Genomic DNA, 6598 nt, shown 5'->3' on the forward strand with positions numbered 1-6598 from the left:
ATTATTATTATTTTTTTTTCTTCAGAAATAGATCCCTGTCTAGACAGGCAACCTGCGCATTGTTCTAGCCAAGTTAGGATTGAAATGACCCTGGCAACATAAGGATCTGATCAGCTGGAAAGTCTGAAAGTGGGAGTTAATGGGAGTACTGCTGTTAGCCTCCTGTACAGGTATGTGGGTAAGCATGAGATCAGAATTAAGGCTGTGATTAAATGTCATCATCTTCAATTGCATTTATCATGTGCTGCTGCATTTTCCTGAAACAGGTCCCAAATCTTGTCCAAGGGCATGAGTAGAAATGCTCCCCATGACTTCAGCCAGCTTTGGAGCAGCCCCTTTGAGCTGTGCCATTAACCTCCCCCCTCCCCAGGCCAGGATTTCCTGGGCTCAACCTTCCCTGCCTGATTTCAGCCCTTTCCCTACAGCTTTGGACTGTCGGCAGCCCCAGGGCACCTGGCTCCTGTGATCCCAGTGGCTCGTCCCTCATCCTACAGCATGCTACCTCGGGTCCTGCTCCCAAGCATCTTTCTTGAAGTTGAAGGGCCACTTGATAAAACACAGAACCAGGGCTTCATCGCAGGCCTCCATCCTCTCAAGCAGACATTGCAATGAGAGACGACAGTGTCCTGCTCTCTTGTTGGCCCCCAGCCCTGAACTTGCCTTCCCCAGCAGCGTGGTTTCAGCGGGGCTGGCGGCTGGCTCCGGCAGCCTTGGGGGAGGCGAGATAGGCCAAGCTTGGATTTCAGCGTGCAGAGGTAGGTCCTGAGCCAAGCTTTTACATTTTGAGGAAAATATGTCACCACCGAAGCATGTGGGCAGTGCTGCCTCGCTGGGTGGAGATAAAAGAAAACGCTGACTTGGAGCGACAAACAACCTCTTTCTGGTTCACAGCAGCATTTAGGAAAAGCAAGGTGCCAGATAGGTCTAGGTGGGATGAATATCCCTTTATCCTTTTATGATAAGATCACCCATCTAGTCGATCAAGGGAAACCAGCTGATGTGATCTTTTTGGACTTCAGCAAAGCTTTTGACACGGTTTCCCATAGGATCCTACTGCACAAAATGTCCAGCATACAGCTAAACAAAACCGTCATACGATGGGAGAGCAATTGGCTGATGGGCAGGGCTCAAAGGGTTGTGGTAAATGGGGCCACATCTGGCTGGTGGATGGTCACTGGTGGGGTCCCTCAAGGCTCCATTTTAGGGCCAGTTCTCTTCAATGTTTTTATAAATGATGTAGGACTAGAAGGTGTTCTGAGCAAATTTGCTGACGACACCAAACTTGGAGTTGTGGACTTGGATGAGGGTGGAAAGGCCTTGCAGAGAGATCTGGACAGACTGGAGAGCTGGGCAATCACCAACCACATGAAATTTAACAAGAGCAAGTACCGGGTCCTGCACCTGGGACGGGGCAACCCTGGCTATACGTACAGACTGGGCAACGAGACGCTGGAGAGCAGCCCCACAGAGAGGGATCTGGGGGTTGTGGCTGACAGCAAGTTGAATATGAGCCAGCAGTGTGCCCTGGCAGCCAGGAGGGCCAACCGTACCCTGGGGTGCATCAAGCACGGCATCGCTAGTCGGTCGAGGGAAGTGATTGTCCCGCTCTACTCTGCGCTGGTGCGGCCTCACCTCGAGTACTGTGTGCAGTTCTGGGCAACACAGTACAAAAAGGACATTAAACTGTTGGAGAGTGTCTAGAGAACGGTGATGAAGATGGTGAAGGGCCTAGAGGGGAAGACATATGAGGAACGGCTGAGGGCACTGGGCCTGTTCAGCCTGGAGAAGAGGAGGCTGAGGGGGGATCTCATCGTGGTCTACAACTTCCTTGCGAGGGGGAGTGGAGAGGCAGGTGACCTATTCTCCGTTATCACCAGTGACAGGACCTGTGGGAACGGCGTTAAGCTGAGGCAGGGAAAGTTTAGGCTAGACATCAGGAAGAGGTTCTTTACCAAGAAGGTGGTTGCACACTGGAACAGGCTCCCCAGGGAAGTAGTCACTGCACCAAGCCTGTCTGAATTTAAGATGAGATTGGACTGTGCACTTAGTCACATGGTCTAAACTTTTGGGCAGACCTGTGCGGTGCCAGGAGTTGGACTTGATGATCCTCATGGGTCCCTTCCAACTCGGGATATTCTGTGATTCTATGATTCTATGAATACACAGGCCATGTGCCTTTGAGAGACCTTGTGGACCCATTTCCATGAGGAATGGCGGCTACTTGACAAATGTCACCAGAAGGGCAGAGCCTGCAGTGAACAGCAAGCACATAGTGTCACAAACAGCACACACAGGGCTGAGCCAAGGTGCCACGCACAGCGAGGGCTGCTGACTCCATGCCTGGGGCAATCCGCCTGCAGGGAGCAGAGGGTTAGCTGTGGTTTGCCCAAATGGGAGGTAGTCCTTCTAAACTGTCCACTAAATTTTACCAAGACATCTCTTATAAGGACTTCTGTATGTACACAGCATGCTCCAGGGCTTCTCCATTGCCTCCTTCCTTCCTTACATTTTTTTTTCCTTTGACCAATGCATTCCCACTGAAGTTAGTAGGGTCTCTCCAGTAACAGTCCCACTCTTCTCTTCATCACACCAAACTCAAAGGGAATTTTGCACTTGACTAAAGCAAGGAGCTGGAAGAGGCCCTCAAGGTATGGCCTGGCAGTCCTGGATTCCTCCATCAGTCCACAAGAGGAATCCTTCTGCCCTGAAGCAGTCATCTCCAAGGAAAAACTCAGTGTTTTCAGTTTTTAGACTCAAACAGATAGACCATGGAACAGTATGAACCTTTGAGCTTTCCACAGAATCCCCACACCACACTGTTCCCAAGTCTTCAGATCCAGATTTTCTGAAAGTTACAAGGTGTTTAAATGCTGGACGTTCCTCTCAGTTCTGTATCTTTTGAAGGCTGGGAGACAGTAGCAGGGAGCAAAATAAGATAAATGTTTTAAATATGTGTGACTAGTAAATGGATTGACATTTTGTCTTGTGTTTCAAAAGGCTTTTTCTACTGGGAAATTAGGCTCTACTCATAGCGTTGTGATAATCCGCTTATAGCCCAGTTCATCAATATCTTAAGTACCCACATGCTTTTCCTCCACAACAAAGTAACTTTGTCATTTACATGCTGGTTGTCAACCATCTCAAGAAAATTGCCTAGCAGAGTATGGGTGGGTTTTAGCCAGATATGTATACTTGAATTTCATGAACTAAATAGTACTACCAGAAATTATATTGTCCACTCACCAGGAGCTTGTCAGACACCTCAGAGCACAACTGTGTTGCTCTCTGCCATCAAGACCTTGCAGACTGACACGGATGCAATAGGGAAAGGGAATAGAATAGCTCACTGACTACAGGAATGGCTCATGGAGCTACAGCCACCGATAGCTGGGACAGCCGTAAGCGTAAGATGTTTTGGCAAAGTTTTGGATAGAAATGGGGAGGATGGATCTGCTGGTAACTAAAATACAACCTAAGACCCAGAGGGTGCCTAATCTGCTGGCAGGCAGAAGCTAAGAGAGTGCATTAGGGAAAGATCTCTGCATACACACCCTGCTTCTGGCCTTTGTAAACATTTGCTTCTGGTCACTGTCAGAGGCTGCTGGGCTAGAGAAACCCTTGGCTTGATACAGTGGGGCCTTTCTTAATTCAATTCACTGTGGACTGTTGCGTGCAGGTAGCACTGCAAACTCCTGGGCAGAGATCAAGGCCCTTGCTCTCCATCCCTGTGAGTCAAGATGAAAATTAATTTTAGCCCCCACAGGGGCAGAATTACTAATGCAGAATGCCACCAAGAGCTTGCTCTGTTACTCTAGGGTCTTGAAAAGGGAATCCTAGCAAACCAGTGTGGATATTAGCTTGTTTTCCTGGATTATTACAAGTGAGATGCAGAGGAACAGAGATGTTAATGGAGCAAGGGATTTTTTTTTTAGTGCATGAGCTCTGAAACTGTAACTCATGACGTATAATTTGATTCAATGCAGTTTTACGTTATCTGCTGCACATGTATTCACCATACATAAATATCTGACTGCAGTTACACCTAGTCATGCCATTGGAAATCAGAATCGTATCTCCTCCCTGAGTTTATAAAAGGAGCTGTTCAACCTCAAGATGTCAAATTAGCAAACAAATTATTCATACGTGCTATTTTAGGCATGTGCTTTAACGCAGGCCCAGTCTTTTAAGCACACCTCAAGCTGAGCAGGTGAGGGAGTGCTTTGCTCAACCAGACCAGAGTGAGATTTCCAAACAGTCTTAGAAATCAAACAGCTGGATTTATTTTAGTATTTCCAAGGCTGTAATGTTTTTGTAAGGAGTCCAGGCTCTGATAAAGTGCTGGTTAATGAAGTCACTTGGAGGAGGATAATTCCAGTTCTGTGGCAGCTTCTGAGTTTTTCTGTTTGTTTTCATTCTTCCCATTCAACACAGTTGGACAATCCGGGGTATTTCCCCTTCTATTGGCATAGCTGCAGGTGAGTGGTGCTGTACAGAAATTTGCCTGCTTTTCATGTACACCGAATAGGTGTGCTCACCCACTTTTTGACAGTCTTTGTTGCACACCAGGAGTTATCTAGTCCATGACAGCACCCTGGTATTTTCTCTCTCATGAAACTTTTCTCATGAAAGGTAATTTGCCTGAAAACATTTTGCTTTCAGCAAAGCAGAGAAATCACCAGAGATGTCCCTTTGGCAATTTCTGCTCTTTGCATCCACACCCTTTCCTGGCAGTGTCAGTAAGGGCAGTGAGGCTCTGGGTACCACTTCTTCCTGTGGTGCACATGGCACAGAAAGCTATCTGTGGTGAGGTCCCACTCCTGCACAGCCCCAAGTGTGCTGGGCTGAGCTGAGAGATCTGGTCTTTCTCTACATGAAGTCAGGACAGAAGAAGCAGGTCTCTGATGAACTGCATGTCAAAGGAGATCCACATTCTGCCAGTTGCGTGATTATGTGCTGGGACATGTTTTTTTAATGGAGACTGTAAACAGACATTTTGACAGGACCTAATTTTGCTCAGGGCTATCTATGTGCTGCTCCCACTGAAGCTTCTTGGCCAAATGCGCCCCTTGTTTCAGAAGACACAACTCCACTGAGGCGTGATGGAGCTGAGTTTGATACTGAGGTGCAGCTGAAGAAAAATAATCCATACTGTCTTCTGTCAGGGTAGTATGAAGAGCCCTGTGAGAACCTTGTTATGAAATTCTACTGCTGCCCTGTGCTTTTTTTTTTTTTTTTTGCTGGCAAGTATGCAGATTTTAAGAATTATTTGATTCTCTAATGGCTCTTTAATTCTGGCTGTCTTCATCTAAGATTGTCTTGTTGACTACACTCCCCATGCATATGCTGTTTTTGTTCTGTGCATAAGAAAATCTCAAATACTGGCTAACCTTCATGGACATAACATTTTATTGAAATAAAAATAAATAAATAGATGAACAGTAGTAGAATCACAGAATCACAGAATATCCCACGTTGGAAGGGACCCACAAGGATCATCGAATCCAATTCCCTGCTCCACAAAGGACCACCCAAAAATCAGACCATGTGTCTGAAAGTGTTGTCCAAACACCTCCTGAACTCTGGCAGGCTCGGTGCCATGACCACTTCCCTGGGGAGCACTGTCCCAGTGCCAGAGAAACATAGAAAGAGAGGAAAAAATACCAAAGTGAATAATCTGCAGCAGCGTTTCAGCCCCTGAAATACAAGAGGGGGAGAATTTTTACACAGGCCTGTATGTGGAGCTTGTTAGAAGTGATCATGTCAGCACAAGCTGATGTTTTCTTCTCTTTGGTGACGGCACTCGCAGGGCTTAGGAAAGCACCAGCGCTCTAAGTACTGCAACATTATCTTTCTATAGGTTTGGGAGGAATTTCTTTCCTCTTTTATGAAGGTACTTTTGTTTGAAATGCCTACACTGGTGCTCAGTCATCTCTCTGGAAGACTTCAGGTCAAGGCTAAGATTGTGTTGAAAGATGCACCATAGATAGATGCAGTTGAGCCTGGCTGAACTGCAGTATCTTCGCTGTATTAGCCCTTGGCCGACATTATATGGAAGATCAAATTAGGGTATTCGAGAACCTATTTACATAAACAGCTACCGCCGCATTAATAGGAACTAGCAGGCTGGTAAGCTAATGCCAAATGTCAACAATGACATTGACCTCAGAATGCATCAAGAAATATTGGAAAGAGGTTTTAGTTCAACAGGCTAGACTTCATGTAGTCTACCCACATGAGGCAGTCCCACTGAAGTCTTAGGATTTATTCTTGTCTTTTGGCCCAGGATTCCTTAGTTACTCTGCTGGACTATAAGCTTATCATTAACATTATCTCATATGAAACTCATATGAGCCCATATCAAGTCATTCGAGCTGTTCCCTTGAGAGGTTCAAAGGGCCACCATGAGCGGTGGTTGATGCTGCCAGCGGGGGTAGTTAGGGCTAGCTGAAGTCAGTCTGGCTCTTGCAACAAAACTGACTCCACCACCTAATCCCCTCCACCACTGAGTGGCCAACCCCTCGAAATGACTTGAAGCTTTGTCTGTCTCTGCAGGGCCCAAAGTGAAGGTGTAGAAGACAAACCTCTCATCCAACATTGC

This window comes from Cygnus olor, chromosome 2 (assembly GCF_009769625.2).
Source record: "Cygnus olor isolate bCygOlo1 chromosome 2, bCygOlo1.pri.v2, whole genome shotgun sequence".
Taxonomy (NCBI): domain Eukaryota; kingdom Metazoa; phylum Chordata; class Aves; order Anseriformes; family Anatidae; genus Cygnus; species Cygnus olor.